Source organism: Clarias gariepinus, chromosome 11 (genome assembly GCF_024256425.1).
Source record: "Clarias gariepinus isolate MV-2021 ecotype Netherlands chromosome 11, CGAR_prim_01v2, whole genome shotgun sequence".
Lineage (NCBI taxonomy): Eukaryota > Metazoa > Chordata > Actinopteri > Siluriformes > Clariidae > Clarias > Clarias gariepinus.
This window is the reverse complement of record NC_071110.1, coordinates 1,454,369-1,473,071: the sequence shown is the minus strand read 5'-3', so window position 1 is coordinate 1,473,071 and position 18,703 is coordinate 1,454,369. Positions and strand designations below refer to the sequence as shown.

Below are 18,703 nucleotides of genomic sequence, written 5' to 3'. Positions count from 1 at the left end.
AGGAAAAGATAAACATATAGAAAATTACTATCCCTACCCCCCTCCTTCTCTCTCTCTCTCTCTCTCTCTCTCTCTCCCTGTCTCGTGTCCCCTCAGATGCCTTCACCAGTTAACTGAGAAGACAGTCTTCCACTTTTTCTACTGTCTTGCTCATCGCTCATTTTTATTTCGGGGAAAATCCTCCAAATCCTCCTGCCATGAGCTCCAGCTTCAATCTTCCTGAAGTTTCATTAAAAAAAAAAAGTTTTCATTATTACTCTTACTCGCGTCCAAAAGTGTAATACCTCATTTCATCACTGCACGACTCGATGTCCTCGCTGAACTGTACGGAGAGAGGGGTTTAATTGAACGCACCCGTCGCTTGGCCGGGGTTCATGCCTGCTAGTGTGGGAACCTGACCTACATAATGCTTGGGATTGGTTGCAGATGCAGTGTGATGGAAGTTTGGAGGAAATTTCGCATTGAATCAGCAAAAAAAAGGAAAAAAAGACATTCCTTAGAGAATCTGTTGCATAAGAAGCTTCAGATCTTCGTACAGACACAATGTTCACAATGAAACCAATGAGGGTACATTAGTTCAACAAAACCGATTCTAGTTTCTTTCGAAAGACCGGCACAGGTTGCGGCGCGGAAATCAATTGAAACCATCAAGAAGAGAAAAAAAAACCCAAGAGCTCAAAACGTAAAAACATGAGTGTTCTCACAGAGCATGACTCACTTGAGCCGCTTGCTTTTCCAGTCGCCCCGTTTTCCAGGAGATCTGCCATCCAGCTGAACGCTTTCCATTTTCAGGTCCAGTTCCAGTTCCATTGCTTAAACTTGGCGCAGATGAATAAACAGGTTTTAGGTGCAAAGTTAGTCGTGCTCTTTTCAGCTCATCACTTATCAAACGTATAACCTCGGCATACGAACACCCTGCCCTGCAAATTTTCTCCCTTAGAATTAAAATTTTGCAACACATTTGCCTTGGGATGCGAAGCATTTTCAGTGTAAAAGTATGTACGCTGTATGAAATCCTTTAGCTGTTCCAAACATATTTGCATTAGTGGAAAGCCAAGCGAAGTAAGTCTACATTTTCTTTTGCGGGCATTTTGCATTTTGTGTGAGATTTAGTGAAGACGTAGCACCACGGGGCCCAAGAATCTTAAACAGGACGGTAACAAGAAGAAAAGGGAGCCACTTTCAGTTTGGTTTTTAAAGCAGTCGGTGACGAGAGGAATCATAAATTACTGTTAAGTGAGGTTTAATGTCTATTTATTTCATATTTTACTTTATTTACATGTCTTTTCTAAATGATTGATTTTATATATGAAAATATGATTATAGTGTTGGAAATTGTTAATATTGGTAATATTTCTGGGTGACTGGAACGGATTATCTACAATTACATTATTTCCAATGGGACAGTGTGTTTCACAATACGACATTTCACCTTAAGAACTCGCCTCTGGAACAGTTTAAATTTGTATGCTTACCCTAACCCTAACCCTAAAGTATCGCTGTACTGCTAATAACTTTATCCCATTCCTACCAGCGCTTGCTTTGTGGGTCATCCATATTAGCATGCGCACATAAAATATATATTAAAAAAATGTTGAGCTTTACATGGTTTTATTAATTAAGCTATAATTTCTCTTGCTACTATAACAACATTGATGTTAATGAGGCGGCTGGAACAGTAAGAGAGCAATCATGCTAATCATGAACTCTACCTTTAAATGATGTAAAAGTGGTAAGTTTCAGTTCTCCGGCACAATTAACGTTCTGCCACAAAGCATTAAATGATTCACAAATATAAACAGAAATCATAAGCTGTATAAACTGTAGAACACAAGTCACACACACTGCGTTTCTGTGCATTGTCTTGAAAAATATTCAAAGTGTTTATAATTTAAGGACAGATCACACAGATTGTCTCAAATATACACCAGTTTATTTTCACCCCTCTGACCCTTAAGGACTTTGGAGGAACTCTAGAGAAACCCTTCATTTACTGTATAATAAGATTTATTTATAACAGGAAACCATTTTTAATAAAAGTGTGTGTGTGTGTGTGTGTGTGTATTAACAGGGTCTGTGTGTGATAAGTCATTGCTCAATGTTTTCTTTATAATACCCAGAACCTGTGAGTAGCTTAACGGTCAGCTGGCTTTAGCTCGTTAGTGCTTTAATCAGCAGTCTTTAATCTCACTGAGCAGCAACGTCAGCGGGTGTTAGACCTGATCATTTACACACCTAAACACCTCTTCATTCCCTCATTCTGTTTGGATTTCGCACCGTGTTTACTTCATTTTACTAATTCGGGTCTAATTACATCTAAATTTCATTAAATCTGCCCTGTTCCATAAGTCTCGTATGAATTAGGATATCTCTTATTAAATATACTGTATATAAGAGTGAAATGTGCAAATGAAAAGTGCACTGGAGTTGTAGTAGCTGAAGGTTAAATGTACAGTAGGAGCAAATTGCAGTTAATTTATTTTTAACAGTTTTTCTACAGTAAAGGTTGTATTCGAGGTTATATTTCATGGATTTTCCTTAAATCCATGTCGTATTTTAATTTTCTGTTTTAAAATAACCTGTACAGCTTTTAGTGTACTGATGTAAAATCTATTAAAAAAATGTATTAGGTCTGTTCATTGGTACTGAAGCTGTATTAATCAATTAATATATTGTAGAAATAATTAAAAATTTGATTTACTGTTACTTTATTAATGATCAATTAATGCATTTTATTATAAGTTAATACAATAGTAATTAATGAAATTAACTGACAAACTTCCAAATAAAAATTAGTTCAAGATTGTGGACTTAATGGAAAAAAGTTATAAAGTATAAACAATGATGGGTCAACAAAAATATTTTTTAATTAATTAATTAATTAAAAAACTATTTTAAGGATATATTCTGACCACAAAAAGAATGTACTTCATATATTTAATATTAATTTTAAAATAATAATATGTAATATACAATAATATGTAATATACTGTATGATAATATAAACAATATAAATACAAATATAATAAATGAAATAATTTTTTTATGATTTATTACAAAAATCTTTCATTTGGTTAAACTTTGTAACTGTTATTAAAAACAGTTTTAAGAACATAATATTTTTTATCATATTAACAATATTTCAAAAAACTGTATTGTGACATCGCAAATTTGATCTATTGCAAATCCTTGTGTGAAAATATGGAAGAAGGTTAAACTTCACATCTGATTATTGTTTACTTAAAAACATAAGATAGAAAAATTTAAAACTCAGAAGTGATGTATATATATATGTAGAAAAGTTGTAAAGTATAAACGATGATGATGATTATTTTTATTACTATAGAGAGATTTGAGGTCGGCTTCTGCCTGACAACAGGACTCGCAGTTATTTGGCTCCATTGAGCCGTTGCTTGGTAACAGTCGGAGGTTTGGGAGGTGAAAGTGTTCAGAGACGCTGATGTGAACAGTTGTGCCTTTCACAGCGACGTCGTTCCCCCTTTTTCATTGCGCAGCTTTGAATCAGGGGAACATCTCGAGCTTTGTGCATTATAAAGAGAGCGAGGAGCGACTCTCTTTTCACTTTATAGCAGAAGCTCCTGAATAACTCTGCGTTTTACATCCGCTATAGAATAACTCTAATGACACGCTACTGGTGTGACACTGAAAGTTTAGGGTTGTTTTCCTCCTTATTTAGTCATTACTGATTCTCAGTTATAAATCAGTGGTGAGACAGGGGCGTAATAAACTTTCTCTGGTCTGAAAGCCAATTAAATATTAAAATGGGTGATTTCACAAAAAATATCAGCTCACAATATATCTTCACATTACAGTAGATAAGTTTGCAAACAAACTGCCAGCAAAATAGTTAGAAAAATGTATGCATTAATTACAAAAAATTATGATATCATTCTACAGAAAATGTATTTCATATATTAAATATAAATGTTACAGATAATATTTAATATACAATATTATTTAATATTTATTGAAAAAATGTGGGAAAATGCTAAACTCATTTTGAGTCTTATTTCGTTAAAAATGGAATCAGATAAAAAAATGTAAAACTTTGTTTAGTAAAAATATTTTTTTTAAGAAAATTTTAAATTCTGCAATATTAAACCTTTTACTTTTTCACAAACAGACTAACGACAACCGTGTGTTTATATTACAGCTAAACACTTTAATAAATACAATTCACATTAAGATTATTTTATATATATATTGCAATATGTAAGTACTAACTCTCCTGTGTGTGTGTATATACGTATGTACAGTACTGTGCAAAAGTCTTAGGCATCATATTATATGCTGTACCAATTTTGTTATACATGTTCATTATGTCTGCATAATTATGTACAAAATCATTCAGTATTTCCATATATAACTTCAAAATTAATAAATAAATAAATAACATTACAGGAGAATATATGCATGACTTTAAAGAAAAAATATATAGTACAAGACAGACCAATTTTTGTATGGAAACAAAAAACCTAATGTACGCTCCTGGGATTTGCATAAAAATAGAAAGGAGCGAGTGTGACAAAGTTACCAGAAGAACTCAGATTCTCCAGCAAGCTCAGTAAAACCTAACAACTGTTTTATTTAAATATATAAGGCATAAGCAAAAGATGCTTTTGAAAACATTTCTGCATAAAAGAAACTTCTATAAACAGCAGTAAAGAGTAAAAAAACAGTTAATATTTGGGGTAAAAAACTCATTGTTTAAAATGAGGTGTTTTAGACACAGATTTCTGCAGTTTTATAAGTAAAACAGCTGTTAGGTTTTACTGAGCTTGCTGGAGAATCTGAGTTCTTCTGGTAACGTTGTCACACTCGCTCCTTTCTATTTTTATGCAAATCCCAGGAGCGTACATTAGGTTTTTTGTTTCCATCTGAAAACTGGTCTGTCTTGTACTATATATTTTTTCTTTAAAGCCATATTCTCCTGTAATGTTATTTATTTATTAAATTTTAAGTTATATAAGGAAATACTAAATGATTTCGTACATAATTATGCAGACATGATAAACATATATAACAAAATTGGTACAGCATATAGTATGGTGCCTAAGACTTTTGCACAGTGTTGTATACAGTATTTATCTGAGCTAAGTGCAAATCATAGCACAAATAATCATATTAAAAGGAAATTATTTTAAAAGTACACAAACAAACTTTAATGTATTTTTTTACTATTAGATATGAGATTAATTGTACAGCTGGAGTTTACATAATAATAATAATAATAATAATAATAATAATAATAATAAGTAATTCTAATACATATGTATGAATGCTGCTCTGTAAGAAATTAGATGAAAAACTCACAAATTAAAAACAGCATACTTGAAGAAGCAAAAAAAAAACAGATAAAGGTGAAACAGATGAAAAACAGCAGATAAAAGTTAAATAGTAACTAGATTAATAAATGGATAAGTAAACAAATACATATATCAATCAAATGAAATAAGAAAAATAGAAATAAATAAGGAAGAAATAAATCTACAATATAATGAAGATAAAATGTAAAGATCTTCCAGCAGTGGGATTAGAAATCACAACCTTCTTATCAAAAAGTGAAATAAAGAAAGTAAAAGTTTTTTTAAAGGTTTATTTAAGGTTTTTATTTTAGTGTTATTTGTAACGAGGAAGAGAGAAACGTTATTTCGATTCTCTATATGTATGCACTGTACATAAGATGCAGAATTGACAATAAAGTTGACTTTGACTTTGAAGAAACAAAAGGAAAACAGGTGTGAAAGTTGTACACAATGATATTCATCATTAAACAGTTATAATTATAAGAAGCACGTGTGGAAGATCGGGTTCAGTCCAGCGTTCTGCAGCTCTGCGTCATCTTCTGGCACATTTTACTGTTTTATAACAAGAACTCTGAGAACTCTTCTTACAAGCCTCCAGGGAACGTCCTCTTAGTGATCAGGAAAATATCACAAAAATTTACGCTGAGGAAAAAACAGGCCCTTGTCTGCGGAAAAACATTCCTGGGATGTTCTGAGATCCAGACTCCATGCGGTTTTATTTGGAGAAAGAGAAATGGAAAGTCTGAGCCTGGTGAGAACTTTAGGAAGAAGCTGAAAATGTTCCTTAAAACAAGAGAGATTGAAACAAGAGATATTTTACTTTAGTGCTTAATCCCTCCATCTGTCCTTATACATCTTCTTACTCTACATTATTTCTCTCATTGATTATACATCATATTTAACCAGCTCATCCCTCTAACATTTACCCCATTCCCTCCACCTATTCATCCATCCATCCATTCAATTATTATTTCCCTGGTCACTAGCATCCTGTCCATATATCCATACATCCCCCCCCCTTTCATTTCTACATCCATTACTCTGACCATCTGAGAATCTATCCATTATTCTTGCAGAGATCACCTTATACCTCCATATTCATCCATTTCTAACTCCACTTATTCATGTTCTACCTGCTCACTTTCCTCCATCTATACTTCTTTAAGTACCTTCTTATGACCTCATCGGCCCATCCAAGCACTGTCTCCTCACTAGTCTATATCCTGTCCCTACATCTATACTCTTGTCCCTCTTTTTCCTTTCTCTCCTCTATTACCAGCTCACTATACCTCTGTACATCTGAGAATCCAACCGACCATCCATCCATCCATCATTATCCATCCTACATTGCTCTGTTCAACCATTTTTCAATTTATTCATGTTTTACTGTCACTGTCCCGATATTCATCCAACTCAATCTTTTCTTTCAACTTCCACCTTTAACCTGCTCACATTCTATTTATCCATCTTTGCATTTTAAACTGTTTAATGTATCCATCCATCCATCCATCCATCCTACCCACCTATTATACATCCACCTGTCCATCCCTCTACCCAATTCATCCATCCATCCAATCGATCCACCCACCCTTCCATCCATCTGTCCATCAAACCACCCTTCCATCCATCCATTCACAAACTCTTCCATCCATCCACCCATCCCTCAATCCAGCCATCCATCCAAAAAACCAAATCTGTCCATGCCCTGTCCTATGTGTTTTGTCTAATCTACTTTGTCCATCCTTTTCCAGAGTAACAATTCATCTTTATCTCCCTATTTCATCTTTAAATCCCAGTTAACTGTTAAACTCAGAGTTAAAGGACTGACAGATTGATTAAATTGATAATAACAGGGTTAATTAGACACATTTAAAGCGACAGTGACATAAAAACTGACTTCTCTTATTTAATAAATGCTTAACACATAACAACATGTAATTTCGATTTTTTAAAATAAAAATCTAACAAACAAACAACGAAATCAAGTTACAAAGTTGGAAAAGTGAAAACAATAATAATAAGACATGAAGTTTGACGCTACAGTTCTCACACACACTGAGATTATTATTAGTAGTAGTAGTATTAGAAGGTGAAAATGTGCGCTGGCCCTTTAAGGCAAAGCGGACGGTTGGACTGTGAGGGGGGAGGGGGGGCGCGGTTTGGGGAAATCACCTTAAACACGGTCTTTGTAGGTTTAGAAAATGAAAAAAATGTGTTTAGTGATTGTTAGAAGGTGTAAATTCAATGCTGGATGTGTGTGTGTGTGTATAAGTGTGTGATGTAGACGTGTTTCAGTGTGTTGTAGTTCCGCTCCCCCCCCGCAGGTCAGGAGAATGAAGAGTCCCAATGCAGCAGGGCTTCAATAAGACTGTGTGTTGCTGCCCAAAGCCGAGGCTCTCAAGTCTTTTATGGGGAAACATCAGCATCCTGGGCTTTATCTGCATCTTTTCCAGCACTGAAGGTGAGTATATGAGCGTGTTTAATGATTCTGTTTGATGTTGAGTTCATTCAGACAGCCAGGTGTTTATTTCCAGGAGGAATAAAAGAGCATGGTGTGTCTGCTCCAATGCATCCATCCTCCTCTATTGTTCATCTGCTCTCATCCCTCATTCCATCTGGATCTGGAAGAGCTGGACACACACACACACACACACACACACACACACACTGACCTCTGATCTGATACCTGAGGGTGCACAAACATATGCACAGGTCTCGATCCAGGTCATGCATGGGTTCCCGGGATTCGTCTGGAGCTGGAGAGGTGGATCGATAGCTGCTTCTGCTGTCATGGTGCAGATTAACCCAAAACCTCCACATGCACGATGAAGGAGAAGAGAGTTATTCTGGCACCTGTAGGCATGCACCGGCGTCTGGCTGTCAGGGTCAGATCCGTCATATATCAACAGATCATCTGTCATCTATCATAATGTACAGTAGTTCCGTCAAGGTTCCTTTAAAGGTTCTCCATCTCACATGATTCTTCTGAACGGATTCCAGTTTGATTCCAAGTGTTTAGATTCAGGATTTCCTTTCATGAAAAAACGGGGCTCGACGAGGTGAAGGAAACACGCCGTCATGCGAAACTAAGAGGTGATGGAACCAAGCTGTTCCCAAACACAGCACAGAGCCTCATGGGAAACAACAACAACAACAAAAAAACACCTTCCTGAACCTCAGTGTTGTATCAGAGTATTAGGCTTAAAATGGCTACGGTGTTGTGAAACCGCGCAAGGTCTGTCTGAAATCATGGCCGTAATCAGAACACGTCCTGTGTGGCCTCGTTCCTCTGATGCCCCGGGGGGGTGGTTGGGGGGGGGGGGGGGGGTAGTTTAAAGAAGGAGGGGAGGAGGGTACGAGAAACATGACTCGTATTTCTGTCGGTCAGAGCAACTAGTGTCAGGAGGAGAAGTTCCTGCTCTAACCTGGAGATACGAAGAGCGAGACCTTTAACACGCGGGACGATATGTTACTGAGATGCTGTGTAATAATAATCATCATCATCATCATCATCATCATTATCATTTATAACTTCATGTGAAGTTCAAAGTCCTTCACAAAATGACACTTGTTTAAAACTTTAAAAGAAAAGATAGAAAAGTATTCAGCATTTAATACAAGAAAAGCTGAAATAAACTTACAATATGAAAATTCAAATAATGAAAATATGAAAACTAAAACATCAGCATGTTTTAATAAAAAAAGGTAATAGGGAGGGGTGACTGTGTACAGGCTGGTTCACGGTTCCTGGTTTTTTAGTATTTCAGTAAATTTTTTATGTCCAAACTGAACTAAAATACAGGCAACATTTATAAATAAACAGTTCATAAATACCAAACAAACGCCCCTAAATCACCCAGTGAGCCCCGCCCACATTTAAAGTTCCATTTAAGAGCTGAAATGTTAAAATGGTGATTAAGCGGTTGAAGAGAATGGCTCGCGCTAAGGTCATGGGAATGAAATGACCGGGTTACATGAAATTCTCATTAATTTGGTGTGTTATGAAAATAAATAAGTAATTTAGACTTAAAAATAATACATTTTGCAGGAACGGGAAAACACCAGAGAGCAGCTAATATTTATATATAAAAATTTTTTTTTCCTTTATACTCATTATCATGATACTTCGGGGCCAATCTGGTTTTATGAATTTAGATTCTAAACAAACTTTTCCCTGTCAGTGTGTAAATAGTTTAGGCTTTCAGAGTTACAGCACGTTTTACTTCTTCAAATGCAAACATTTATAAATTATAATAATTGAAATAACTTGATTTTGGAGTCATTGTGGCGATGCGTGATTCCTCACACGCACGACGTGTTCTATAACCGAACCTTATCTATAACAGTCTGTATATACAATCACAGTAACTCCTTGTATGACGGCTATGATTTGAGTGGATAACGCAGGGTGGTGGAGGGGTCAGCGCTGTGGCCTCGCACCTCCAGAGTCCAGGGTTTTGCATGTCTTTGTGATGTTTGGTGTGTTTGCTCGGTTTACTCCAGGTTCTGTGGTTTCCTCCCGAGGCCATGCAGATAAATCTGGCTTAGTTGCCGTTTCCGAACTACCGTGTATCTCAGCTCGTACCCCGAGTTCCCTGGGATAATGTCCTGGCCTAAGGGCGACCCTGTACAGGAGGACGCTATAAAGAGTGAGAGAGTGTTTATTCTTAGAAATGTGAATTTAGGTTTGAGTGAAAGAGAAGTTTGACGCAGGAAGTGATAGAAAAAGAGGGAAAATGTGTAATGATACTGTAACAAACTTTGCTAGTTTGGTAACAGAATAAAAGTTAGCAACCTTGCTCTTGGTTAAAATACACTTAGTACTGCAGCACTGCATGTGTGTTTAGTCCCCGGGTGACTCGGTTTGATGTGTAAATTCCAGCGTTTAGTTTTTCTCCCATGCTCACATGGAAACGATTAGCGCTGCGGTGTGTACACATAGGAAGAGTTCCTAGACACGTACGGTATTAGTCATGTAATTCCAACAGAACACATCACTTTATTGACACTGATGCTCTAAATCTGGAAAAGTTATGTTTGCTTGTTTTTTTCTGTCCCTGAAATAAGCCCCGCCCCCATTTTCTGGTGGTTAAAGAACATTTCGAGGTGGCAGGTGGAGTGAGGACGGGTCGACTGATGTCAAGTCAGCGTGTTTATGGAGATATTATCAGCTTACGGACAAGAGTGTCTGATCTCGTCTGATCTCGGAAGCTAAGCAGATCAGTTGGGCCTGGTTAAGACTAGTGTGGGAGACCACCTGGGAATACCAGGCGCTGTCAGCTTCTTTTTGGGGGCAGTGGTGCCTCAAACGGTTAGGGTTCTGGGTTACTGATCGATAGATCGGGTTCGAGCCTCTGCTCCACTAACGTTGCCGCAGGTAAACCCTTGAGCAAGGCCCTTAACTCCGTCTGCTCCAGGGGGCACTGTATCCTGGCTGACCCTGCACTCTGACCCTAACTGGGATGTGCTGTAAAAAGGTACTAAAAATTGAACCGTAATCCTGATTTGTTTTGATTGTAATTTAACACATAGCCAGGTAATGTCCACATTTGCACTAAGAACTGGTGTGTTTCCAGACTAGACATTATTACTGTTTACAGCTGTTGTGATGTGATGTAACAGATGTGCGAGTGTGTGTGTGTGTGTGCCACAGAAGAGTATTACCCGTAGTCTACAGGTACAGTTGTGCTCTGACTTCTGGATTCTGATCAATATTGTTGATTAATTCTCTATAACAGCAGCCCTGACAGTAGCACAGGTTTATATTAACGCGCTGGTCATGATACGTCATCGTTTCCATAGCAACACCTCGTTCACAGAGACGTGTATAGAGGCTTGAATGGACAAATCATACAAGATGTTAATTTGAATAAGTACAGTATGTAACTCACGGCGATGCGGTACGAGCAGCTTCAGGATGGAAGGAATAAAGCCGCTTCATCAGGCCGTGGTGTTTACGCTTGGATTTGGAACAGCTCACGTAAATGAAGAAACAAAGTTGCGTGAAGTGTATAACGAGTTTATAAGAGTGTGTTTTCGTCACGTAGAGACGTGAAGCTCACGGCATTGAGACACACACGACCGCAAGAACATGAGTTCATATAAACCAGTTTCGGCACACGGACTCTGTACGGCTGATTCTGCTGCTGTGCGTGTGTGTGTGTGTGTTTTCTTTTGTGAAGCACAGGAGGACTTACAGGAGGAATGCCATGATGACTTAAGCAGAAGCGCCATGCGGAAACGAGAAGCGTTCAGAGGTAATGGACGAAAATGCAGACGGACAGATTCCCTCTGTAGAGGAAAAAAAAGACTGAGTCTCCATTTTGGACATTTCTTTCTCTCTCACACACACACACACATGCGCACACGCACGATTGAAAAACATCGTATTAGATGAAGATTGTATCGATTTGCAGTTCTTCATTTAGCTTCGATGCTTTTATCCGCCGTGACTTACAGTGAGGCCGAGTCTAATCCCGGCACGTGGGCGTGTGTTTATGTTTGTTCATCATTTATGACACATGAGGGATGTTTTATAGACCACAGAAGTCGACCTGCAGTCGTGGTTGTCTTCGTGGTTACGTCCGATTCCTGGAAAGCAGCAAATGTTTTGAATTAACTTTACAGATTTAGATAAAAATGTCGACGCTTGTTTGTGTTTTTTTTTGTTTTGTTTTGTTTTGGCCGGAAAAAACGGTTTAGAAAGAGAAAAGACTGAAATGACTGGAACTGGGATAAAAACCCATGATTTTATTAAACCCTGGGAGGACGGAGCTACAGTAACCCCCCGACTACACGGAGCCTGGAGAGCACTTAAACGCCTGGTGAAGTCACATGGTAAAAACAATCAACAGTGAAAAGCAGAGCTGTGTTTAATGGTGAAAGTAAGACCGTTTACACACACACACACACACACACACACACACACACACAATGTGATGAGAACTTACAGAATTGGGACTAAACAGCTGTGTGTCCATAATAAAACCACTTGCTAAGAAACATAAAGACTGGACTTTGGAGGTCATGTGACCTGATGAGTCCAGACTGATCCTATTCCAGAGTGATGGGCGTGTCAGGGTGAGAAGGGAAGGACATGAAGCGATGCTCCCATCATGCATAGTGTCCACTGTACAAGCCTCTGGAGACAGTGTTATGATCTGGGGTTGATCAGTTACTCAGGTCGAGACTCAGTAACGTTATGGGGCAATAAAATGAAGTCAGCTGACCACCTGAATGTACTGAATCACCAGAGGATCACATCTATGGAGGGTTTCATCTTTCCTTGCGCCATATTCCAGGTGAGAGAGAGGCTCTGGGAGCACGAGGAATCATTATTACACTTGAACTGGACACCACAGAGAGAGTGTGTGTGTGTGTTTGTGTGATCATAGCTCTTAAAGGTGACTGAAATCTTAAAATGTGTGACTTGTTTTTGGCCGGAAACTGAACAAATAAACATGGAACAAGTTGGTTAAAGTGTTTAGAGAGAGAGACAAAGGATCTGCTGCTGGTCCAGATGAAGCACGGTGGTGGTCGTGTCGTGGCTTGGGCTTCCTCAGTTGCTTCTGGAATGTTCTCACTGATCATTATTCATGATGGAGCTCTATTTGCTAAGTACAGCGCTGATTTTATTCTGTTCATGCTGAAACCAGGAGCTGCAAGTTGGAGAAGTGAACTCTTGGGCTACACAGGGAGCTGAGGAGCGTTAAGCTGAAGAGCATTCTCTGATTGGTTAGTGAGGTGAGCCTCGCTGAGGAACCCTGAGAAGGGAATATCTCAGCCCTACTGCAGATGCTTTGATGAGCCGCGCTCACACAAGCCTGGGGTGGCTCCTCTCCAGATCACAACACGTTTGAGGGCATGGTTATACTGGAAGGATGTGAAGAACAAGTTACAAACTGAAGCTTTAAAATGTCAAGAGTAAACAAAATGAATAATGATGTTCTTGTTTTGTTTGTTTTTTTTTTTTTTTTTTCTTTCCCGAACAATTCAAAGACAAAAACAACAAACTAAACAGAAGATGCTCTCTTCATAATGTAGGACTCTCACAAGTTCTTCAGACGTTCCTCTGGAGGTGTCAGTGTTCTCCTTCCACATTAACAATTTTTTTTATTTTTATAAGACTATAAGTAACTTGTGGTAACACAAACCTGCCAAGCCTTAAAGTGTTTTAACTCAGAAGCTCTTAGTTGAGTAATATTTCATCAGTTTGTCGTTTCATCTCGGCTCGTGAAGGATGCGCTGACGTGGCGTCGTTGCTTTTGTTTGTCCTTACTGAACGTCCCATTCCGGATTTATTCCCTCTTTCCTGTTATAACGCTCTCCGCTCTTCTCTTCTCCTCTCAGCGTGTCGTGGGTGTGAGGAATTGTTTTCATTTATACACACACACACACACACACACACACACACACGCACACACACACTACAGGAGCATTAGTGAACTCAGGCGCTGATGTCTGGACGTCGAGGAGGCTCCGGTTCATCCAGTTCATCCTAAGGCTGATGGTTCAGTGGGGTTGAGTCAGGGCTCTGAGAGGTTCTTCCGCTCCAAAACACACTCTTAACACACCATGTCGTCACAGAGCTGGCTTCGTGGATCTCACATGGGCGTCGTCACGGCGGTGACAGTCGAAGTTAATAATTAACAATAAGAATTATTTGATAGCAAACACACCGCTCTTGTCTTTCTGTCCTCACTCGGAAGCATAAACAGCGACGCTAAAACTAGGATGTCTAATGTGGAACTGCGAGTGCGCCCTCTAGTGTTGAACAAGTTAATAGATTATGTAACGGAGAAATATGATGCAAAACAAACGTTAGTATTTTAATCAGGAAATTTTCAGGATTTTTTAAATCACTAATTATATAATTAACGATTAATTATTAAAGGTGTGTAGTGGTTTTCTTACGCCACATTTTAGGTGGTCTTTCTGTTCAGGGTTGACGAGATTGATCACATTCCGGATCCAGGATGAAACAGGTCCAGTACAGACCGCTCCATAAATACTGACTGAGATATGTCAGGTCTGTTTATTCCATAAATATTGTGTTTGTGTGTGTATGTGTGTGTGTGTGTGTGTCTGGGTTGAACTAAACAAAACAAACTCAACTGGTGGTAAAACCTTTTTTTTTTTTTAGTTTTCTTTTGGTTTGTGTGTGTGTGTGTGTGTGTGTGTGTGTGTGTTCTCCTGGGTTAGTTTAGGCCCATCTGCTTAATTCTTCACATCAATGGGGGACGCAGCTGCACGGCGCGACCCCCAGTAGACATCAGTAATTTGTGTGTGTGTGTGTGTGTGTGTGTAAGCTTCCAGGCCACCTGCCCATCCCGGAGCACCCATATTCATGCTTGTTATATAAACAATAACAAGAATCGTTTTTTTTTTTTAATGATCATAATCCCAAATTTCAGTTGTGTCCTGATGATCAGGAATAAGAAACATCGGCGTATGGAGCACTTAGAACTTAGTCTGTGTTCTGGCGGTGATCGCGTACCTGATGTGTAGTCGGCATTTCAGAGACGCGTCTTCCTTTAATAATAATAATACTGTAGCGGTTACCGGATTCGTGAGTAAGCAGAGCACATCCTTCAGCTTTGAGACTCGTAAACACACAAATCCCAAAGCTGTTTGAATATAAGTGCGGGCACACACTTCTGTTAGAGTCACGTTAATCAGATCTTCTGTCTTGTCAAGGCTGACGGGTCAGACGGGGAGTGCTGTCGGCCAGTATAACAGTAACGCAATGCTACATTTAATGCCACAACGCTGTAGAATTCTGTATTCCGATTGGTCAGAAGGTGTTGATTAATGTTCTGGAATTGTAAACTCTGGTGGTGGTGCAAGTCCATATTAATGCGCTCATTTTATTTTAAGATTTCGCTTTTTTAGTCCCGTTTCCACAAGAGGCTTAGACAGGTCGAGATGGCTGAGAGATCTATGCAGTGATGCATCATGGTTCTTTTGCGTGGCACCACACTGACCATACAGTAGATATGAATGCATATGTATGTATATTTTGTGTATTCAAAGTGTTTAACATCTTTAAACTATTCTTTAAACAATTCACACATTGGCAGGCAGCATCCTGTGCGGAAGGAGCGAATTATTTGAGAGAAAAAAGAAAATTAATATCAAATCATGGTATCGTATGGTATCAGGTGACCTCTGGGGATTCCCATCCCTAGTCTCCACGGTCCCATGTACTGTACTGTACAAGCGAAAAGCCAGGCCTGAAGTGGGCTTAAACAAGTCAATAATAATTCTTCCCCCTATTGTGATCTCATATAAGAGAGCTCCTCCCACCCCAACCCGTCGCTGCTTACATTGTGCTGTTCTCTGATGGGCGTGGCTTAGCAGTAGCTCATTTACATAGACTCTGAAACAGCGTATTTGGAAGAAGAGTTTGAGGTATGAGGTATAAACAAGCAGTATTTCAGCTGGGGCATTAACACACACACACACACACACACACACACACACACACACACACTTAGGAGGAGCTCTAAGATCTGTGTTAACTTGTACAAGAAATATAGTTTGTATAGTTTTAATATAGACCTTTTTTTTGTTTATTGTTTCTATAGTAACAGCTCCTTTACAGTGGACCTTCCTTTTATGTAATCTTTGATATTATGAAGTCGTAACACCTGTATGTGTGAGATCTTTATGTATCCTGTATGGAGTCTCCAGTCACAGTCAGAGGTAAGGCTGGGACGGTAAAGTTTTCTGACATTTTCAGGTCTGAGAAGACTATTTTCCATCTTTTTCACAGTTTAACTGGAGTCATAAAGGTCTCCAAAATGTGTCTGAAAACATTCCAGATGGTGTCCTTGAAATTCTTTCCTTCCCATTGTAGCAAACAAGTGGCTGCAACTACACCCCCCCCCCCACCATACCCCTTTATGGAAGTGCATTTTCTTAGCCAATTAGAACACACATCTAAAAAAAAAAGGGCCCAGACCTTGTTTTTTCGTTATTTCGATTTTTCTATCTTGACTCAAATGATGTCATACCAGTTGAGAAATTTGAACGGCATGTTTATGTTATAACATTTATGGAAAAAATGTCGCACACACATTTGTGGAGACCTACAATATGAGGATGTCATAAACAAAAAGTGTATTTTGCATAATAATAGCCCTTTAAAGTAACACTAAACTGATGATTCTTAATAATAAGAAATAGCATTGTTCCTTGTCAAGAGGAGTAAACCAGTTGGGAATGTGCTGTTACGGGAAAATAATAAACCTAGCAGTTTCCACCGTCTTTGTACTATAAACATTTAAAAAAACATAAAAAGGAATTCTTTTGAACCTTTGATAATTTATCACCATCTACATTAGATACAGCTCTCCATCGTTCCTCACAGTTCGTTCTCTCATTGCTGATTGGACCTCCTGGTTCTGCTATGTGACCAGAAAGACTCTCTGACCCGTCACAGGTCCAAGGCAGCAGAGTAGGTCTTGATTACCGGATCCTCTGGGCATGCTTGCTGGAAGAAACCGGATCCAACAGTAGTTCAGAAGAAAGAGGATTAAAATTCGTGCCCGCTGCTGAGAGTGCGAACCGTTCGACAGATGGCACCGACTGCCGTGCCCTACTGGAGTCTGGATCGAGTGCCAAGCCCCATTCCTTTTCCACACTCCTGCTGAGGAACGCTTCATTTTTTGTTAAACCCTCAGTCATGATGTTCACATCCCTCTGAATGTATGGTCATGTTTAGTCTCCAGTTAATTTGGCGCTTGATGATGAGCTACCTGATTTGTATCTGCCTGATTTGATTATTGTTCATCAGACCCCTTCGCTTATCATCGGATTGGATCGTCCTGCTCTTATCGTTTTCTTTGTAACTGTATTATTATCTTGTGTGCGGTTGTGTTCACTGTCTCCCCCCTTGAGGCTGTGGTTCATCCCCCCGCAAACATGTACGGGTCTAGATGGGACGATGATGGTGATGATGATGATAAAAGCTGCGTTTATTAAAATCGATCCTGCAGATTATACTTGTAACTGCTGCCTTCTTTATTCCAGTTTTAGAGAAATGGCTGCTGTTTTTGTGCTCGCGGTGCTGCAGGTCTGCCGCCTTCCCATCAGCTCTCGCTCCTCTCCATAAAGCCGTTCACATTTCTCTGCAGTGCTATTTATAGTCGAGTCCAAAAGCCTGAGTTTACTACAGAGAACTGTTTTTAGATCTGAACTGGGTGATGTGAGTGTTTATGTGTTTGTCAGATACTTTAGGTAACTATTGGGTTTGGAACATGCAGTCCTTTTTATTAAAAGTTATTTAACGTGATGGTAGTGTTGGTCTGGCGCCGTCTCTTGTTGCATCATCACCCTGACACTTATGTCATTCCCACCTTCTCTCGTTCCATGACCCTTATTCTGTTGTTCCCTTCTCTGTGTCTTGTTTTGTTTTTGGCCTGTCTCTCATTCCCTGGTTTCCTGTCTCTGGTGTTCTTATCACCCTGTTTCTTGGTTGTGTCATTGCGCTGTCCCCCAGTTTTATTCACATCAGCCTGTCTCTCATTTAGTTGTCACCTTCTGTCATGTTTTTGTTTTTGCCCTGCCTTTTGTGTATGCTATCGTCCTGTCTTTTAGTTTCCCACTGTTGCCCTGTTCCTTGGATTTTCTCTGTTACCCCTCCCGGGTTTTCCTCTGTCCCCCCGTCTCTCGGTTTCCCCTCTGTCGCACTGTCTCCCGTCTTTTCCCCTCGGTTTCCCCTCTGTTGCCCCGTCTCTCGGTTTCCCCTCTGTCACCCCGTCTCTCGGTTTCCCCTCTGTCACCCCGTCTCTCGGTTTCCCCTCTGTCACCCCGTCTCTCGGTTTCCCTCTGTCGCCTTGTCTCTCGGTTTCTCCTCTGTTGCCCTGTCTCTTTGTTTTCTTTTGCCTCATTTTTCTGTCCCCCTCTGTTGCAGCATTTCTCGATTTTCTCTATGTTTTTCTGAGGAAGGGGACGTGGCATTTGCTCAGTCTGTATTACTGCAGGAGGCAGGCTTCTCTATCAGGTATATTGATGTAGGCATGGCCCTGGACAGTAGTTCTCAGTTTAGGCAGTCTTTCCCATAAAGAAGGCTTGCCCTTGGTCAGGTGGTTATTGTGAAGTTGGGAGTGTCTTTGTAAACCCAAATATGGGTGTGTTCGTGCCCAGATGGTTATGGAGAAGGTGGACGTTTACTTGGGTTGGTAGTTGTGATGAATAAGGTGGGCGTGTCCTTGGCCCTATCTCTCTGTTCCCCTCTGTTGCCCAGCCCCGGGTTTTCCCTGTCACCCAGTCTCTCAGTTTCCCTTATGTAGCCCCATCTCTCGGTTTCGCCTCTGTCGGCAGTTTTGCCTCTGTCACCCGGTCTCTCGGTTTCCCTTCAGTTGCCCAATCTA

General features: G+C 39.5%; 1 protein-coding gene across 4 annotated transcripts in view; it reads left to right on the top strand.

The window, feature by feature from the left end:
• The window catches only part of fam110b (family with sequence similarity 110 member B), a 170,423-nt gene that overhangs the window by 127,042 nt on the left and 24,678 nt on the right, over nt 1-18,703 (top strand). For 2 of the 4 annotated variants that reach the window (XM_053506783.1, XM_053506780.1), the window contains exon 1: nt 7,603-7,788. The exons of 1 other annotated variant lie outside the window; for it this stretch is intronic. The gene's annotated coding sequence lies outside the window, so the exon portion shown is untranslated. Of the gene's footprint in view, nt 1-7,602; nt 7,789-11,534; nt 11,585-18,703 lie in introns of those variants that run through there. One more of the 4 variants, XM_053506782.1, reaches the window with a different exon arrangement.